This window comes from Phocoena sinus, chromosome 6, assembly GCF_008692025.1.
Source record: "Phocoena sinus isolate mPhoSin1 chromosome 6, mPhoSin1.pri, whole genome shotgun sequence".
Lineage (NCBI taxonomy): Eukaryota > Metazoa > Chordata > Mammalia > Artiodactyla > Phocoenidae > Phocoena > Phocoena sinus.
This window is the reverse complement of record NC_045768.1, coordinates 105,516,084-105,537,301: the sequence shown is the minus strand read 5'-3', so window position 1 is coordinate 105,537,301 and position 21,218 is coordinate 105,516,084. Positions and strand designations below refer to the sequence as shown.

The 21,218-nt window shown below is 42.1% G+C and overlaps 1 long non-coding RNA gene across 1 annotated transcript; it reads right to left on the bottom strand.

The window, feature by feature from the left end:
- Nucleotides 1-3,466: 3,466 nt before the first annotated feature.
- On the bottom strand, nt 3,467-21,013 carry LOC116755220. Its single transcript, XR_004350275.1, has 3 exons — nt 20,939-21,013; nt 3,712-3,799; nt 3,467-3,571 (listed from the first exon to the last, which is right to left on the bottom strand). It is a non-coding gene; the product is annotated as an uncharacterized LOC116755220 (long non-coding RNA).
- Nucleotides 21,014-21,218: the final 205 nt, after the last annotated feature.

Below are 21,218 nucleotides of genomic sequence, written 5' to 3'. Positions count from 1 at the left end.
GTATTGTGAACTCTGGCTGCTTTGTATTCTCTCTATACAGTTAAAGATTTATTTATTTATTAACTTATTTGGCTGAGTCGGGTCTTAGTTGTGGTGCTCGGGCTACTCTTTAGTTGGGGCACGTGGGCCCTCTAGTTGTGGCACATGGGCTCTCTAGTTGTGGCACATGGGCTCTCTAGTTGTGGCATGCGGGCTCTAGAGCACGCGGGCTTAGTTGCCCCTCGGCCTGTGGGAACCTTAGTTCCCTGACCAGGGATCGAACCTGCGTCCCCTGCATTGGAAGGCGGATTCTTAACCACTGGACCACCAGGGAAGTCCTGCATTTAAAAATCTTAATATCAAAATTGCCATCAGTAGAACTGGGCAGAGAAATACAAAACGAGCTTGGTGCACCGCGAAACAGGGAAGTAAGGAAGTGCTCGCTAAATAAATAGGGAAGAAAGTAAGGAAATAGGAAGAGAGTGATGAAGGGAGGGAGGGAGCAAGAGAGAGAGAGAGAAAAGAGAGAGAGAGGAGAGGAGAGGTGTGTGGGGAGAAAAAGAAAAAGGGGGAAAAGAAAGAAGGAAGGAAGGAAGGAAAAGAAGAGGGAGGGAGGAAGGAAGCATGGGGGTGTGTCAAAGGGACCCAGGAGCCAAATGAAAGAGCTCCTAATGGCCAAAGCTAGAAAATTTTGAACAAAATAAATAATAATAGTAATGGATTATAACCTAAGGAATAAAATAACTATCTGAGTCCATAATGATATAAAGAAACAATTGAAGAAATAAATAAATGAGGAGAAGGCACAAACCTTCCTTAAAGAGAATACCAAATTATATATGTGGACTCTCCTTCTCCAGGGGGTGGGACTTAATTTCCCTCCTCTTGGGTGTGGGCTGGACTTGGTGACTCGCTTCCAAAAAGTTGAGTGTGGAGAGGGAAAAAATAGTAACTTGATGGCAGAGAAACCTGGCAGACAGCACTTTAAGCAAATGATCAAGGTCAATATCACCAGTGATAAATTATATGTTGATATGTATTCCTTGACATGAAATGATGAGAAGTGCCTTTTGTCTCTGTGGTATTCTTGCCAATAACCCATAACCCCAGTCTAGTAATGAGAAAACACCAAATAAACCCAACTTGGGGGAATTCTATAATATACCTGACCTTTCAAGGTCTTGAAAACAAGAAAAGACTGAAAGACCATCACAGACCAGACGAGACTAAAAAGACATGATGAGTAAATTCAAAGCAGAGCCTTGGATTGGATCCTGGGACAGAAAAGGGATATTAAAGGAAAAATGAGTGAAATTCACATAGAGTCTGTAGTTCAATTAATAGTATTGTACTTGTATTAATTTATTAGTTTTGACAAATGTAGAATCGTTATGTAAGAAGTTAACGTTAGGCGGAGCTGGGTGAAGAGTATATAGGAACTCTGAACTATCTTTGCAACTTTTCTGTAAATCAAAATTATTCCAAAAGTAATGTTTAATTAAAACATTCATGAAAAGATGCTCAACATCACTAATCATCAAGGAAATGCAAATCAAAACCACAATGAGATCTCACCTCACATCTGTTAGAATGGCTATGAAAAAAAAAAGGGAAGAGATAACAAATGTTGGCACGGATGTGGAGAAAAGGGAACCCTCGTACACTGTTGGTGGGAATGTAAGTTGGGGCAGCCACTATGGAAAATATTATGGAGGTTCCTCAAAAAATTAACAGTAGAACTACCATATAACCCAGTAATTCAATTTCTGGGTATTTATCCAAAGCAAATGAAAACACTAATTCAAAAAGATATAGGCACCCCAATGTTCATTGCAGCATTATTTACAATAGCTAAGATATGGAAGCAACTGAAGTGTCCACTGATAGATGAATGGATAAAGAAGATGTTGTGTACATATAATATGGAATATTACTCAGCGATAAAAAAGATGGAAATCATGTCATTTGTGACAACATGGATGGACCTAGAGGGCATTATGCTAAGTGAAATATGTCAGACAGAGGAAGACAAATACCATATGATCTCACCTATATGTCGAAACTAAAAAACAAAAAACACAAAAGTCCAAGCTCATAGATACAGAGAACAGATTTGTGGTTGCCAGAGGTGAGGGATGTGGTGGGGGTCAAATGGGTGAAGGGGGTCAAAAGGTATACACTTCCAGTTATGAAATAAATAAGTCATAGGGATGTAATATACAGACTGGTGACTACAGTTAATAATACTGTATTGCATATTTGAAAGTTGTTGACAGTAAATCTTAAAAGTTCTCATAACAAGAAAAAAATTTTGTAGCTATGTATGGTGTTGGACATTAAATAGACTTATTGTGGTGATCATGTCACAATATATACAAATATTGAATCATTATGTTTTATACCTGAAACTAATACAGTGTTCCATGTAAATTAAAAAATCCAGGGCTTCCCTGGTGGCGCAGTGATTAAGAGTCTGCCTGCCGATGCAGGGGACACAGGTTCGTGTCCCGGTCCGGGAAGATCCCACATGCCGCGGAGCGGTTGGGCCCATGAGCCATGGCCGCTGAGCCTGCGTGTCCGGAGCCTGTGCTCCGCAATGGGAGAGGCCACGGCAGTGAGAGGCCCACGTACTGCAAAAAAAAAAAAAAAAAAAATCCAGGGAAGGATAAAAAAAATTATAATCATTTTTCTAATTAACTCAATGAAAATCCCAGTGTTTTTTCAAGGGTGAAGGGCTGTGAGCTCACAGGCATTCTCTGGTTCTGAGTTAATCAGAAAACCCTTCAAACCTTCAGCCTAAAGTCTATAACCAAAACGTGCTGAAGGTCATCAAAATGTCTAAGATGCATTTTCAAAACTACTCTAAATATGCCCAAATACCAACATCTAAGAGCAACAGGTTTGAGGATGCAAAGGGCTGAACAGTCACAGTGGTCGATATCTGGACAACAGCATTAACATGGTTGGAGGCCCAGCCCCAGAACCCAGGGAAGGTCATGTAGCCGCATTGCTGCAGGAGAAGCCTCTGCACCAAATAGGTGCTCGCTTTTAATGGCACGTGAAAAAAATATGATTAACCCTTTTGATGCGAGCTCCCACAGACATTTCGCCTTTTGGACCCAATGTCATGGCTGGACCAGCCCTTGTGGTTCTTATGATGACAGCAAGATGCACCTCAGCAACAGCCATCCGGGAACTCTGAGAAAGCATGGTCCTCTGGAAGACACCTGGGCTTCCTCCGTCTTGCCGAGCCCCTTGGACCCTCCAAAGGGCCCACACCTGTGCCTCGGGACAGATCCAGCATCTGATTGCCGGCCATCCGGAGTGCCAGGTACCATGAGCTGGGAAACTAGCAGCAACCAACCAAGAAGAGGACATGCACCATTATTTTTTTTTTTTTTCTGGAAAAAGCAAACTATTTAATGGAAAATTCCAAAATACATGACTGTTTCCATTCAGTATACTTTGCCACAATTCCATGTGCTTAGAAAAAGGAACTCGGGCTCTTTAAACACAGCAGATCACAGGATTTCCTTGTGAAGCCCTCACTCAGTCTAAATAGCACTTCATCCAGGCTGGTGATGAGCTCCACCTGAAAGGGAGGATCATTCCTGCTGGAGTCTGCAAGGAGGCGGCTGCAGGAGCCCAGATGAGAGCCCACTGCGATGGCCTCCGGTATGTGGGTCACGGCAGCCCCTCCAGCCTGCACAGGGCCACACGCCGCCTGCCTACCTGTTGAAATGCTGCTGCTTCTGGGCCTGATGGATGGAAGTCTGCAAGGATGGCTCTCAGGAAGCTCTGTTCCAGAAGGGAGTGATTTCTTAAAGAAAATGAGATGTGAGTTCTCATAAGTGGCTGTACCACCAGCTGAGAGGCTGGTGCATAGCAGAAAATAGTTTAGTATTTTAACTAGCGTGTTTTCTAGGAGTAATTGGGTACCAAGGGGTCATAACTTGTGCAAATCTGAAAGCCCTTCATCTTTACCTGCTGGCATCATTCTCCAGCAAGCATACAAGCATACTTACAGACCTTTTATTTAAAAACTGTTAGTGTCTCTAGATCCCAAACTCTAGGGAACTGTCTTCTTAAAGCATTCTTATTAAGTCTGTTATCTTGAACTTGATTAGTAAAAACAAAATGTGTTCTGAGTAGCCCATTTTTCTCCATCACGTTCTTAGTTTCTTCAGATATTGTATATTCTCTAAGTCTGAATCAAAAACGATTCATCACCGGTATTGTAGTACATGATTTGGGAGTTTCACCTTCTTAAGAAAGTTTGGAGAGCGCAGAAACAGAGGCCCATGTGCGTGGGAATTCCTTGCTGATGCAAGTTTGAAGGTCTGAAGCTTTACAGTTGCAGCCTCTTAAGCCTGGGCCTGAAAATTTTTTTTTCTGACGGCAGTACAGTTCTAAAATATGAATTCAACATGTAACCAGTAGGAAAACATTGCTAACTAGATGTTTAACCTTTTTATTTTTTTAATCCAAGTCTTTGAAATCGGGTGTCTTACACTGACAGTGCTTGTAAATTCCAACTAGCCACATTTCCCGTGGCTCATAACTCGTATTGGACAGCATAGTTCTAGACATAATTCTTAAGCCTGGCTTGTTTGTTTCCTTTCTCACCCTCCAGCCTCTCTCTGCTTCAATTGACTGGGAGCTACCTGGAGCCCGAGTCAGCAAGTGTTGAGTGGATGGCTGCTCTCCTGAGCTGAATTGTTACAGGACTGAGTCATTAAGAAGCCTGGATAAACCAGCGACGCTCCTAGGGTTTAGGCTCCTGGCTCAGATTTTCAATCCCAATTTTTGTGCCATTTCCTCACTTTTGTTCTCAAACCAGGCATTGTCTGTGCTCCCCTCTTCCTCAGAATACTTACAGAATGCAACAACTAGAAACAGACGCATACTAACAGGATGGCCTGTCCGACCATTTTTCTTAGAACTACAAGCTCGAATGGGCCGCTGGTCTAGCTTCCAAGTTATCACAGGTGAAAGTTTTACCGAATGTTGATCTGGCCTCTAAAAATCTACTTTCTCGCGGCTTGCCCCTCAACGGCCAAGCTATGGTTACATCTTTTGGGCTTTATTATGACAGCACCGCACTTTGAACTATCAATCTCTAATGAAAGATGCTGTTAGCTGCTGTAACAAACCCCCTGAATTCACATGGTTTTACAGTTTACTTCTTGCTCATGTAACAGTCTGGTCGGTGGGAATCGGGCTCCTTCTGTCTTGTGGATTCATGATCCCCTAGGGCCTTGCAATCCTCTCTGCATTCAGTCAGTGGAAACAGTATCAAGGAAGTATGAGCACTTGAGAGCCTTCCCCTGAAATTGCACACATCACTCTGTTCACGTTTCATCGTTTAGAATGCCACACAAACTGCAAGGGAGGCTGGAAAAGGTAGTCCTGGTGCTTAGGAAGAAATGGAGAGTACAGATTTTATTGAGCATCAGATGTCCTTAACATGGTGTTTACATGAATGAGATTGAATTTTAACTTTCCTCTTTCGTATATTTCTCATCTGGTGTTTGATATTTAAGGATAGAGTAGATTATACTAGTTATCAAAGGATATAAATTGGGAGTATTCTTTTTCTGGGAAGTGTTTGGGTGAGACTGAAATTTATTCATTCTTTAAATGATTGGTAGATTTTTTCCATTAAAGCTGACGGTGCTTTACTGTGGAAAGATTTTAAACTATTGATCCAGTTCGTTAACATTATGGAATGATTTGGTTTTCTATTTTTTATCAATTTTGGTAAGCTCCACTTTTTATAGGAATGGATCCATTTCAACTAATTTTTCAAACAATAAATTTCTTCATAATATATTCTTATCTTTTTAAAATGAGAGTGTAGTTGATTGACAATACTGTGTTAGTTTCAGGCGTACAGCAAAGTGATTCAGTCATACATATATTTCTTCGGATTATCTTCCATTGTAGGTTATTACAAGATGAGCATAGTTCCCTGTGCTATACAATTAATCCTTGTTGTTTATCTATTTTATGTATAGTAGTTCGTATCCGTTAATCCCATACTCCTAGTTTATCCCTCCCCCTCTCCCTTTCCCCTTTGGTAACCATAAATTTGTTTTCTATGTCTGTGAGTCTGTTTTTATTTTGTATATAGATTCATTTGTATTATTTTTTAGGTTCCGCATATGAGTGATATTGAGTATTTGTCCTTGTCTGACTTACTTAACTAGGTATAATGTTCTCTAGGTCCATCCATGTTGCTGCAAATGGCAATGTCTCATTTTTTTTATGGCTGAGTAATATTCCATTGTGTATATATACCTCATCTTTCAAGCCAATTGTCTATTGATGGGTACTTGAGTTCTTTCCATGTCTTGGCTATTGTAAATAGTGCTGCTATGAACATTGGGGTGTACGTATCTTTTCGAATTAGAGTTTTCATCTTTTCTGGATATATATCCAGGAGTGAGATTGCTGTATTATATGGTAGCTCTATTTTTAGTTTTTTAAGGAATTTCCATACTGTTCTCCGTAGTGGTTGTACCAATTTACACTCCCACTAACAGTGTAGGAGGGTTCCCTTTTCTCCATACCCTCGTCAGCATTTATCATTTGTGGACTTTTTTGTTGATAGACATTCTGACCAGTGTGAGGTGATACCTCATTGTGGTTTTGATTTACATTTCTCTAATAATTAGCGACATTGAGCATCTTTTCATGTGCCTGTTGGCCATCTGTAGGTCTTCTTTGGAGAAATGTTTATTTAGGTCTTCTGCCCATTTTTTGATTGGGTTGTTTGTTTTTTTTTCAATATTACGCTGTATGAGCTGTTTTATATTTTGGAAATTAAGCCCTTGTCGGTCGCATCATTTGCAAATATTTTCTCTCATTCCGTAGATTGTCTTTTTGTTTTATTGATGGTCCATATCTTTTATTTCTGCAGCATTGGGAGTTGTGTTCCTTTTTTCATTTCTAATATTATTTATCTACCTTTCTTAGGAAGTTACTTGAGGGTGTTCTCCAGAAAACCAAGTTTGTAAACCAGGAAAGGGGAGAATATGGAATTGATATTCTGGAAGCATAAGCAGCAAAGTCCTGGGAGATGGCTGTGTGGTGGACTTTGGAAGTCCCAGCCCACAAGGGAGAAGAGGACTAGGGGTCTTCTTCTTTAAGAAGGGGTGGGGAGTGGTCACAGAATGGAGAGTATGACTAAAAGGTTGAAAAAATATTGAGACTATAAAGGCAAATAATTACAGAAAGGAAAGAAAATTAGAAATGAGAGGGGGTAAAACTGCACAAGAAATATATAAGCCGAAATAAAATGTGACATAATTATAAGGAGTTAATGGGGTGTGAAAATAGAGAATCTTATTTTTCCTTGATGTTAGAGATACTCTCTTTCAAGTGGCCTGGTGTTGTAAAATTAAATTCATAGAGAAATTAATGTAATTCTAACACACTGTGCAGCCCAGAATGGGGAAATATTTGCATAATAATGGTAATGAAATGCTTTCTTTTACTGGTTTCAACTTCTAGAGTGAGCGTATGAATGGGGAACACTTAGATGAAGGACAGAAGTGAAGTTTAATAAGCCTTGAAAATATATAAAAATGTGAAACTATAGCTATAATCATAACGTACATCTTTGTACATTTGTGCCATTATTTCTTTAGGATAAATTCCCAGGGGCTGGGTGGCTGCAAACATGGGTGTGTACATTTATATACATAATTAATATACTGCTAAATCACCCTCCAGAAAAGGGGACCAGTTTATTCTCTCCCAATATGTCTCCCTGCTCTCACCTACTTCAGGATTTCTAGAAAGTCCTCAGAGGTTCTGGTTCATTTATGGTACCTGTCTGTATTTTTCCAGCCCTGCTACACATATTTCCCCCTATATTACTATTTATTGGATCATTTCAAAGGATTTTAACATTAGTGGGGAGGTAAAGTGTGTGTTCTCAAACTACCGTCTTGAAAGCAGGAGTCCCCTGCCAGATTTTTAAAATGTAAATTGTTTTTCCTTCCTGATTACAAAAGTAATGCATGCTCATTGGAGAAACAGTGTGAAGCGAAGAGGAAACACCTAGCGCCTCTGAGCTTTTGAAAAGGCAGAGGGATACAAGAAAATTGGCCAGGGCTGTCTGCTCCTTGAAGAATAGAGATCTCTCATCTGCCAGGACTGAGAAATGGTAAAGAAATCTCTTTCTCCCTCCTCCTTGCCAAACATATTGAGAGAGAAAGATTGTCCAGTTTTGCCTTGTAATTTTCCCAAATGAAGCAGCAAGGTTTTATTTTGTTATTTCCGAATCGTCACTGGTGCTCCTATAATTCCACTTTGTCTAACGTCTTTCTTTGGCCTCATTTGTGCTGCTGAAGGACCAGTCGATACCCCGGAACCCCAGTGACCCCCCTGTTCCTTCTCGCAGCGAGGTCATCCTGCTGGTTAATTTAGAACTGCTAATCACTGAAAACTCTATATGGAACGTAGGTTACATCAGCCTGAGCCGCTTGATTGCCACCAACGTGGGGGAAAAAGGAACTCTGCAGAGCCAACTAGATCTGGGTTTGATTTGTAAAAACCGGATGTCATTGGGGGCTCCCGCACCCCTTGAAAGTCCGGGGGAACTTGACCCAAACTCATTTCCACAGCCTGGGACATTAAGCTTCCTTCCACTCTCTGTCCTTGCTTTTTTTTGTGGCGTTCTTCTGCCATCCTGCTTCCACATGGGCAGCTCTGGTTCACAGGTGTCTCACGAATTTGGTAACTGAAGATTCTCAGGGAAGGGATCATTTCCAGGCAGCCCTTGCCTTCTGCCGGCTCTCCTGTCTCCTCCTACCTGAGGCCTCCCTGCTGTCACACCTGCGGGACCACCCACCCACAGGCCTTGGAAAGGGCCACCCCTGCAGGCTCTCCTTGGAGGAACAGCCCCTCATCACACCGGATTGCAGGGTCTGGGACCCATGAGATCCCAGTGAATTAAAATGTCTCCATCTTGCTGTTTTACTTGATCAGTTGAAAGGAATTCTGCTATGTGATGGTTAGTTTTGAGTGTCAGCTTAGCTGGGCTGCAGTACCCAGTTATTTCATCAGACACTCATCTAGGTGTTGCTGTGAAGCTATTTTGTGCATGTGGTGGACATCTATCATCGGTTAACTTTAAGTAAAGGAAATGCCCTTCAATGCGCGTGGGCCTCGTCTGATTGGTTGGAGGCCTTAAGAACAAAAACTGAGGTTTTCCAAAGAAGTTCTGCCTCAAAACTGCAACATTAACTCCTGCTGGAGTTTCCAGCCTGCCAGCCTCCCCTACAGATTTTGGTGCCCTGCAATCACACGCGCCAATTCCTTAAAATATATCTCTTTATACTTATATACATACATACACATATATATCCTATAAATATGTATTTCTGTCTATCCTATTGATTCTCTCTGTGTGTGTGAGATTATATATAATCTCCTATTGGTTCTGTTTCTCTGGAGAACCCAAACTGATACACACTGTGTATTTGTTTTAATTACACAAATAACGCATGTTTAGTATAGAAAGTTAGAAATTACAGATAAACCAAAAGAAAAATCTTAGCAGCAATTTCACCACCACCACAAGATAACCTCTCAAGAGCTGTGTGTAGATGTACAGATTTCAAAAAGCTATACTTTAAATATTTTTATAAGTAGCTTTTCCAGTTAATATGTAATGAATAGCTTTCTATGTCAGTATGTACCGATCTACCTAATTTTATTTATTTATTTTTGTCTATGTTGGGTCTTCGTTGCCGCACACGGGCTTTCTCTAGTTGTGATGAGCGGGAGCTACTCTTTGTTGCGGTGCACGGGCTTCTCATTGTGGTGGCTTCTCTTGCTGCAGAGCATGGGCTCTAGGCACATGGGCTTTAGTAGTTGTGGCACACGGGCTCAGTAGTTGTGGCTCTCAGGCTCTAGAGCGCAGGCTCAGTAGTTGTGGCACATGGGCTTAGTTGCTCTGTGGCACATGGGATCTTCCTGGACCAGGGCTCGAACCCGTGTCTCCTGCATTGGCAGGCGGATTCTTAACCACTGCACCACCAGGGAAGTCCCTCTAATTTTAAATGACTACCAAATATTACACTTCTTGGCTGTACCGTTATTTAATTCTTCCTGTACAGTTGAAAAATTACTTTGTCTATTTTTCTCTATTATAAACAACACTGTAAACAATATCATTGCTTATATAACTTTGTGCCCGTTGTCTATGATTTCTTGAGGATGAGTCCTTCTGGCTTCCCTCTCGTGCTCCCCCTCACCCATACACACAAGAGGTATTTTCTACAAAACTGTGATCTCCTTGGGCTGTTGACCTCTTTAAGTGGGATTCACAGATTATTAAAGCTAGAGAGACCTTATGGATCTAGTCAAACTGATGCTGAAAACTCGGCCACTGTGCCCCAGTGCTGAATTGAATCTTGGAGACAGAGTTTTGGGTGAAGTAGAAAAGAATATCTTTATTGCTTCACCAGGCAAAGAGGGGACACAACAGGCTCATGCCCTCAAAAACTGTGTGTCCCAACCCAGGTGGATTTGGCAAGAAGTTGTATAGCAGTGCTTCAAGGGCAGGGTTGCTGATAAGGATCAGGGTGTGGGCAGGTCCCACATTCCTTTAATCTGGCCTCAGGTGGTCTCCTGATGAGCTTCTGTGGTTCTCAAGGTTATCAAGCTGTGACCTTCTCTGGAATGAAGAGTGCTTCATCAAGTAGTTAACATCTTCCATTTGGTGGGGTTTTAGTTCTGCAGAAGAGCTCAAAGATATTGTTATGTGTGTCCCTTGAGGCAGAACCAGGACCTGCCCCGAGGCTGCACTATTGTTTCTTGACTGTTCCTCCCTTGTCTCTGCATGCCCTCCCTTCCCTGATTAGCAACTGTTTGAACCTGCCCTTTGGAACTCATAGAAGGTCATGGAGGCTGAAGCCTGTTTCTTACAAACAAGAAATGGGGGACACAGAAAGGCTTCCGTGCCCAGGAGCCCCACAAGGTCCTGCTCGGTTTCAAAACCTTATCATTTTCAGACAAATGGAGGCCAAGAGAGGGGAAGTAATTTTCTCAACTTCAGCCAGGCAGCTGAGAGCAGATCAGGGCCCAGAACCCAAGTTTCATAACTGTGCTTTCAGATGAATTGATTCCACCCTGTTCAATTGTTGAGTTTTATCTCAGAAAGCACTATACCCCGTCTAGATGATATCCTTCAGTTTGGTGAAAGTCAACAATCAGAGTAAATGCCCCCAGCATTTTGCCCCAGGGAAACCAGTCCAGTGGAGGCCAAAAGAGAAAAACTCAAGTCCTGAATTTCTGGAAGACTTAACTTTCTTGCATTTTTGATTAGATGAACTGTGCTGTAGGCAAGATGAATGGTTGCTGCTAAACCATTGTCTAGAGAAATTGAACTGAGTAGTGGTAGTTATTCATGGCAATAAAACGCCCCCTTTTTTTTTTTTTCCGGTTCGCGGGCCTCTCACTGTTGTGGCCTCTCCCGTTGTGGAGCACAGGCTCCGGACGCGCAGGCTCAGCGGCCGTGGCTCACGGGCCCAGCCGCTCCGTGGCATGTGGGATCTTCCTGTACCGGGGCACGAACCTGTGTCCCCTGCATCGGCAGGCAGACTCTCAACCACTGCGCCACCAGGGAAGCCCTAAAACGCCCCTTTTATTAGAAAAAAAGGTTTTTGCATTATAAAAATAAGATATGGTCTTTGAAGCTGAACAATTTGAAGAGTAGGAAGAAAACAGACTCCCTCTAGTCATATCACTTAGAGAGGGCCACTGCTAACCTTTTTGGGAACTTACTTGCAGCTCTTTTGTATTTGTATTTTCTATAATACAAAGTTATAATCGTCAGAGTCTATATAGATTGTTTTTCCTGATACCACAGTATGAACATTATGAAATAACATTGTTATTTCATAATCTTTATAAATTTAATTTAAAATAAGTGCATATATTCCATTGTTTTAATGGGCCAGCTTGGCATCCCCCTCTTATTGAACATGTGGTTGTTTCTACTCTTTCGCTGCATGAGAGAGAGAGACAGGGACAGAAAAATGTCCTCTAAAGTAGGTATATGGAAATATTGGAAATGGTACTGATGCTGAAAGCTTGGCCTCTGTGCATCAGTGCTGAATGGAATCTTGGAGACAGAGTTCTGGGTGAAGTAGAAAAGAATATCTTTATTGCGTCACCAGGCAAAGAGGGGACACAACAGGCTCATGCCCTGAAAAACTGTGTCCCCCCACCTGGGAGCATTTGGTGAGGCATTTTATAGCAGTGCTTCTAGGGTGGGGTTGCTGACAAGGATCAGGGTGTGTGCAGGGCCTGTACTCCTTTAATCTGGCTTCAGGTGATTTCCTGGTGAGCTTTGAGGTTATCAAGCTGTGACCTTCTCTCTGGAACATCTTCCATTTGGTGGGGGTTTTAGTTCCGCAGATGAGCTCAAAGACATTGTTATGTGTATCCCTTGAGGCAGAACCAGGACCCTGCCCCAAGGCTGCACTGTGGTTTCCGTGGCTGCTCCTCCCTTGTCTCTGCATCCCCTCCCTTCCCTGATTAGCAACTGTCTGAAAGGCTTCTGTGCCCAGGAGCCCCACAGAGTCCTGAAATAACCTTCGGTATTTCAAGGTTAACGCATATTGGTATAGCCCTAGGCTGCACTTCCGTGTAATAGGCAGATAATAACTAGAAATAAGATCATCGGGATAATTCTAACCCGACAACATTTAAAAAAAAAAGTCCTGAGCACCTGTTTGAAGGAGGAATTCTTAACATACCCATTTATGCTTAATCTAAAGACTTTAAAAGTGGTCATTTTTTCTGTACATCAAATTTGCCAGTTCTCTTAGGGGCTGATAAAGGTCTTCCAGCCCCATTTTGTCAAACTGTGCTGTGCATAGGAATTGCCTAGGAAACATTAAAATTCAGATTCCTGGGCCCACCTGTAGGAATGTATGTTTCTGGGCTGGAGCGGGACCTGGGAATATGCATTCTTACCCAGCACCCCCCCTGGTGCTTCTGATGCGAGCTGCACATTACCCCACTCTGAAAAACACTGTGATGCTTGTTAATGACGTAGCTTCCGCCAAGTGGGTAGGGGTGGGCCTCACAGTTCAATTCCATTCATCACGGAATGTTCCTCTGACATTTCTCTCAGCAGTTAGCAATGAATCAATCAGATTTTTTTCCTCATTTAAATATAACCTATCCTTCATTGCAACTCACGTTTTACATCAGGTTTAAGTTGCAAAAGATGCAAAGATTGCTGACTGCTTCCTTTGTGGTAGGTATAAGTTTAACATTATTTTCTTTAAATTTTAGTTTATTAAAAGGGGAGGATTAGACCCTTCACTTCACAAAGTCAGCCATAATCTCCCTTGCATCAAACTCTCCTCCAGCAACGGTGATGCTTTGACTAGGTTTGCGTTACAGCGGTGCATAAAGTGAACGTCGTGCCACTCAGAGGCCCCAGATGATGTAAGAGTGACAGACTTGTGGTTGAGGACAACAGAGCAATGTAGGGCAGCAGCCGAGTCCAAAATAGACTTGTCCATCTTACTGAAGTCGTAGCAGTGAGGGACATGAAATTTAACCTCTGGGCCTTCCTTCCTAACATATATGGCAACCTGGGCTAAAAGCAAGGTCTGCTAAGAAAAATGGACTCATGATTAAAAGACAGTCTCATTTAAAAATGGGCAGAGGACTTGAATAGATATTTTTCAAAGAAGATATACAGATGGCCAGTAAGCACATGAAAAGACACTCACCAGCATTAGTCATTAGGGAAATGCAGATCAAAACCACAGTAAGAGACCATTTTATACCCACCTAAATGGCTCTCACAGTCATCATCATCATCGAGGAAATTAACAGGTTTTGGTGCGGATGTGTGGAAATTGGAACCCGTTGCTGGTGGGAATGTTAAATGGTACAGCCACTATGCAAAATAGTTTGGCAGCTCCTCAAAAAGCTCAACATGGAGTTACCATATAATCCAGAAATTCCACTCTAGGGCTATACCCAAAAGAATCGAAAATGGAGACTCAGACAGGTATTTGTTCATCAGTGTTCATGGCAGCTTTACAATAGTCAAAAGATGGAAATAACTCAAGTGTCTACCAAAAGATGACTGGATAAACAAAACATGTTCTATACATACAATTTAATGTTATTCAGTCCTAAAAAGGAACGATGGGACTTCCCTGATGGCACAGTGGTTAAGACTCCACGCTCCCAATGCAGGGGGCCTGGGTGTGATCCCTGATCGGGGAACTAGATCCCACACTCATGCCGCAACTAAGAGTTTGCATGCCACAACTACAGAGCCCACCTGCTGCGACTAAGACCCGGCACAACCAAATAATAAACAAGTATTAAAAAAGAAATGAAGTACTGAGACATGCTACAACGAGGATGGACCTCCAAAACATAATGCTAAGTGAAAGAATCCAGTAATGAAAGACCACATATTATTTCATTTATGCAAAATTCCAGAATAATCAAATCTGTAGAGACAGAAAAGTAGGTTAGCGATTGCTTAGTGCTGACGCGGATGCGAGCATAGAAGGGTGATTGCTAAGGTACAGGATTTCTGTTTGTGGAGATGAAAACGTTCCAAGACTGATTGTGGTGATGTTTGCACAATTCTGTGCATATACGAGAAACCATTGAATTGACCACTTTAAATGGGTGAATTGTATGGTGTGTGAATTTCATCTCAAACTGTTTAGCTTACGTTCCAGATTCAGAAGGATTAAAAAAAATTCAGGTTAATTATTGATGTGGAACTCTGTTTATAATTTTCGAAAAAGTAACAACAGGATACTTTAAGAAAACAAAACATAAAAAGCTGTATATTAGTGCACAGCTTGCTATCTGAGAAACGTACCAGCTGGCGTTACATTGTAATTTGCTCATTAATATTAATATGACGATAATGATGAAAATTGGAAATGTTTTCTTTTGCATTTTGGCTAAAGATACATACTCAGGAGAAGTTTTTCTGATCTTTTCAGTATACCTATGCGCCCATGAGAGCGTATCTCCTTGTGTGCATAATTTATGTATAACCTGAGATGCATACACATACACGCAAATGAATTTGACCCTGTGCATGTTTTAGTTATCCTCATGCATAGATCTGTACAAATTGCTGGTCAGATCCTTTTTTATTCCTTCATGGCTGCACTTGTTCTCTTCACTTGCATTGTGTGAATAATGCCCTTGGCTATGTGAATTATCCTTGTCTGACCCTGTCAAGTGCTATGACCACTGGTCCTAGGGGTCCATGGAGACATGAGCAACTGATGGGCCTTGCACAGAGCCTTCTTATGCACAGCATCTAATTCCTCCTGGTTCCAGCTTCTGTTTCCCTGATGTCTTTCACAATCTAGCCAATCCATTTGTTAATTCAACCAAGGAAATGGTGATAAAAGTTTACATCCTGAGACTAAGAATGGAGTCTATCAGAATGGGGAAGAACAAGGGGAAAATATGAGGAGGAAACCAACTTAAAAAAAAAAATTACTGTGCCACACCTTGATGGTTTGGTTTAAAAAGTCAGGACAGAATACACATATCCCAGCAGGTCCAAGAGAGAATGTGTTGAGAACCCACGCCTCCTGGCCTGAAGGGTTTGTGTGGTCATTCATGTGGTTGTTTATAGTAGGGATAGTCATTGTTTTTAACATAACCTTGAGTTTTAATTTATTCTTAAAGTCTTTCCTCTTATGATTTTTAAATAGACTTAAGTTTCAAGAGCAGTTTTAGGTTCATAACAGAATTAAACAGAAAGTACAGAGACTGCCCCTATGCCCCCAGCCCCACGTATAGCTTCCCCCACTACCAACATCCCTCCCCAGAGTGGTCTACTTGTAACAATTGATGAATCTCATGGTGAACATCATTATCACGCAGAGTCTGTAGTTTACATTAGGGTTCACTCTTTTGTTGTCCGTTCTAAGGGTTCGGACAAATGTATAATGACATGTATAGATCATGCCGCTTAGTTTCACTGCCCTAAAAGTCCCCTGTGTTCCACCTATTCATCCCTCCTCCCTCCTAATTCCTGACCACCACTGATCTTTTTAATTGTTAATAGTTTTGCCTTTTCCAGAATTTCCTATAGTTGGAATCATACAATATGTAGCCTTTTCAGATTGCCTTCTTTCACTTAGTAATATGCGTTTAAGGTTCCTCCACATCTTTTCATTTCTTTGTAGTGCTGAATAATATTCTATTTTCTGAATGAACCAGAGTTTGTTTATCTATTCACCTACTACAGGACATCTTGGTTGCTTCCAAGTTTTGGCAATGATGAATAAAGCTGCTGTAAACATTTATGTCTAGTTTTTTTGTGTGGACGTAAGTATTCAACTTCTTTGAGTAAATATCAAAGGAGCACAATTGCTGGATTGTATGGTAGGAGGACGCTTAGTTTTGTAAGCATTGTAGCTGTCTTCCAAAGTGGCTGGTGCATTCTGCATTCCCACCAGCAACGAATGAGAGAGTTCCTGTCGCTCTACATCCTTACCAGCATTTGGTGGTGGCGTTCCAGATCTTGGTCATTTCAGTAGCTGTATAGTGGTATCTCGTTGTTGTTTTTTTCAATTTAATTTTAACATCTTTATTGGAGTATAATTGCTGTACATTGTTGTGTTAGTTTCTGCTGTCTAACAGTGAATCAGCTATATGTATACATATATCCGCATATCCCCTCCCTCTTGCGTCTCCCTCCCACCCTCCCTATCCCACCCTTCTAGGTGGTCACAAAGCACCGAGCTGATCTCCCTGTGCTATGTGGCTGCTTCCCAGTAGCTATCTGTTTTACATTTGGTAGTGTATGTATGACCATGCCACTCTCTCACTTCGTCCCATCCTACCCTTCCCCCTCCCCGTGTCCTCAGGTCCATTCTCTACGTCTGCGTCTTTATTCCTGTCCTGCCCCTAGGTTCATCAGTACCATTTTTTTTTTTAGATTCCATATATATGTGTTAGCATACGGTATTTGTCTTTCTGTTTCTGACTTACTTTACTCTGTATGACAGATTCTAGGTCCATCCACCTCACTACAAATAACTCAGTTTCGTTTCTCGTTGTTTTAATTTCAATTCCCGAGTAACATGATGTTGAGCATCTTCTCATGTACTTATTTACCATTTGTATATCTTCTTTGGTGAAGTGTCTGCTCATTGCTTTTGCCCTATTCCTAATTGTTTGCTTTTTTTGTTTTTCTTATTGTTGAGTTTTAAGAGTTCTTTGTACACTTTGGAGAACAGCCCTTCATCAGATGTGTCTTTTGCAAATATTTTCTCCCAGGCTGTGGCTCGTCTTCTCATTCTTTTGTGAGTGTCTTTTCCAGAGCAGAAGTTTTTAATTTTAAAGAATTCCAGCTTATCAATTCTTTCTTGTATGCATTGTGGCTTTGGTATCATATCCAAAAAGTCATCGCATACCCGAAGTCTGTAGGTTTTCTTCTGGAGTTTGTAATTTTGTATTTCACATTTAGGTCTCTGATCCGTTTTAAGTTAATTTTGGGGAAGGGTTTAAGGTCTTTGTTTAGCTTTTTTGCGTGTGAATTACTGAGCATTTATTAGAAAAAAATTTCATATGTTTTAAAGGAGTATTTCATTTCCCTTCCATGTGGGCCTTTTCAATGTTACATCATTTAGAATCATTCCTAAACAGTTTTTAAACACAGAGAAAGCTTTTTCAGAGTCTTAGTAAGGGACGTGAATTTCTTGCTTATCATTTAGAAGCAGTGTGGACCTCAGCCAAGTACAGATTTGTTCTCTTGTTGATCTGATTTTCTTTCCTTTTTCAACTTGGTTAGTAGGCAGGCAAGGCAGGGCATTTATCAGTGCCAGCCAGTTCCAGGTAAACACTGAGTAGGGGAAAAGGTTACTGCTGGTTTTGGTTTAGCGGGCAGCGGCAGCTGTTGTATAGGGCTAAGAGCACAGAAACGGATCCTAAATGGTCTCTGGAAGGGAAAACACAAAGCAGAAGCTACGGAGTAGGGCAGGAGGGGGCAGTGGTGATTCAGTGCTTTATGACTCCTTTTCTGAGTCACCACAGAAAGTTTTCTCAAAGAGCTGGTGATTGTTTGGGGAATGGCACCAGGAAAGCCAAGCCGAGCCCAGTTCTGCAAAGTGAACAAACTGCAGGGAAGGCGGGCCAAGCTGGGGCCCTGTTTCCTCAGGGGGTGGGGCTGGGGTGAATGAGACCTCAGCAGACAGACACGTGGGGCGTCTCCCATGGCGCATCCAGGCGCTGGTGGAAGGGGCAGTGGTCACGGCAAACACTGAAGTTCACACTTCCACTTTTCTCCATGTCTGGGTTTTTCTCCCAGGCTAATTCCTCCATCTTTCCCCTCTCTTTGCCCCTGCCGACACCCACTCCATTTCTCACTCAGCGCCTTTCCTTGTTCTGGACTGTGGTTTTCACTGAGCCCCGCAGTGCGCCAAACCGGATTATTGAGTGTCTGCGCCGAGCCCAGACACTGGACCAGTACTGGGCCTTGGGGAAGATAGAAGCAGAGGTACAGCAATGTACAAGACAGTAGAGTTACAGAGAGCTGGGAGGGGAGGTGCGTGATGTGTCAATACCACCGTTTGGAATTCAGGATCATTTTTTTCAGAGTATGGTAAAAAAAAAACACATAATATTCGATTTACCATCTTAATCATGTTTAAGTGTACAGTTCAGTGGTGTTAAGTATATTCTCATTTTGTGCAACAGATCTCTAAAACTTGCAACACTGAAATACTGCACTGATTAGATACTAATTGCCCCAACATTAGAATACTTTTTATTTTTAAATTAATTTGTATTGGAGTATGGTTGATTTACAATGTTGTATTTGTTTCTGCTATATAGCAAAGTGAATCAGTTATATATATATATATATATATATATCCACTCTTTTTTAGATTCTTTTCCCATGTAGGTCATTACAGAGTATTGAGTAGACTTCCCTGTGCTATACAGTAATTTCTTGTTAGTTATCTATTTTATATATAGTAGTGTGTACAGAATACTTTTTAATATCTATGTCTTGATAATCACAGTGTCAGAAAACAAATGATTAAAACTTTCATCTTGAAAAACATCAAGCATATATATTTATATGCTTGAGCATATCCTGAATATCTCCGGAAAGATGAGTGGCTGCCTTTGGGAGAGGAAGGGACAGGCTAGTAAGGGAGACATTTTTCATGATATATTTTTTGTGCCTTTGGAATTTTGTGCCATGTGTATATATCCTAGTAGAAAAAGTAAGAAAACAAAAAAGATCAGGTCGTGTGTGCCACAGACCACACACCACCAATCCCTGAGCAAAAAGCTAGGCTCAGGGAGAGGTGGAGAGAAGGGGAAAGGGTGAGGGTTAAGGATGTCTATTAATATTTCTTGGTTATTAAAAATGAAATACAATAAGATAAAAAAACAAAAAGCAAACCCAATAACCTGTTTATATTTAGATATGACTGTTTGGATCCTGCCACCTCAAAACGTCTTCCACACCAGAATGGCCCCGTCACATCGGCGATGTCAGGACGTCGTACTTGGCAGTACACCCCAAGATATAAGGTACCATTGGCACTGCTCAGCAGGGGCACTGACAACAGCAGAGGCAGCAGGGACCACGGCGGGCTACGACGGCCTCAAAGATGGGATGGAAGGAGGGCGCCTGCAGTTGTGCCTGGGAGGACGGGTCAGGAGGGCAGAAAGGATGGAGGGGGACCTAGGAGACAGGAGAGGGAAAGTACCAGACATATTTAGCCAAGGGAAAGGCAGGAGTCTCGCTGACATGAGTACAGCAGAGAGAGTGAGGTGGGGGCCACTCTGTGGGAGATGTGGTTTGGTCAACACGCTGTAGACAGTGGTGGTGGGGGGCCTTATGTCATCCTCATGCTCCACACACCTAGCTGTGTGTTCCTGGGTGGGCTGCTTAACGTCTCTGTGCCTCAAGTTTTCTCATCTGTAAAGTCAGAATAACAAAATGAAGATTGCTGTGGTTATTGAATGAATGGATATATGTCAAGATCTTAGAACAGAACCTGGCACACAGTATGTGCTTAGTAAATGTTGGCTATTGTTATTTTTACTTTTATTATGGGAAGATTAATCTGTTAGATCAGATTAAAGGACAGAGAAAATGGAGGCAGGTAGATATATTAGGAGCAGAGGTAGTGTGAACCAAAAAAAAAAAAAGAGGTAGTATGAACCTAAAGAATGGTCGAGGCAGTGAAAATTCAGATGAATGCTAGAGAAAAGTTGAGGAAAGAACTCAGTAGTTGGCTACATCTGCAGTGGTGGGTGGGGGGAAGGCAAGAGAGTGGGCAAAGTCCAAAGTGACCATGAACTTGAGTTTGGACTTGGGAGGCTATTGAAGCCATTAGTAGAAACAGAAGTCAGGCAGGGCAGCTGTTCTGTGGGGAGGGAGGAACTCTAGCTTAATTTTAGATGACTTTGAGGTGACAGTGGGCCATTACAGTAGAAATGTCAAGTATGCAATCGGAAACGGTTGACTGGAGCCCACGAAGAGGGGACTCCGTGGTCACTAATGGATTCATGACGCATCTTAGATCACAGTGGAGGCCGTTGTCCTCGCGGAGAGGTGACGGGGGAGGGGAGGGTGGTGGGGAAGCTCACTTGTCTAACGTAGAATGTCGTCTGAGCCCAAGGAAGGCGGGAAGGATCATAATGATCCTGGGGAGAGAGAAAAAAATCCTGGAGAAAAGGACTCCAGAGTTGAAAATAGGAGATGCATGTTGACATTTTAAAGCGTAGGACACTTTTCTGTTAAAACATTTAAAGTAAAAGCTTCCTGGCTTACGGTATTGAATGCAAGCTACAAAATATAAAGCAACTTTGGTTATTTTTGTGTCTGGCAAGACAAGTGCGTAAAGATTAAGAGAGAAACCACACGTTGACCACAGCACCCTGCGCTAAGGCTGCTTACCTGCTCTCCAGGAATCTCCTGATTCCACAGCAGGAGCGTGACTTCTCTTCTGGCCTTTCCTCCAGCAAATGTTTCCTGAGGCTGCCTGGGTACCGGGCTCTGGGGACACAAAAGTGAAGGGGGCGTGCTGGGGTTGGAGCAGCTCACAGCCTGGAGGGGGCAGGGGTGAGCCCCCAGTTCCCCTCCCCGCTCCCAACTGCCTTCTCTACTCAGATGTGGTTGTAAAGAACTAGTGTCTGAGTAGATTGGGGTCGAGGATACTCACTGCATTTGCAGCTCT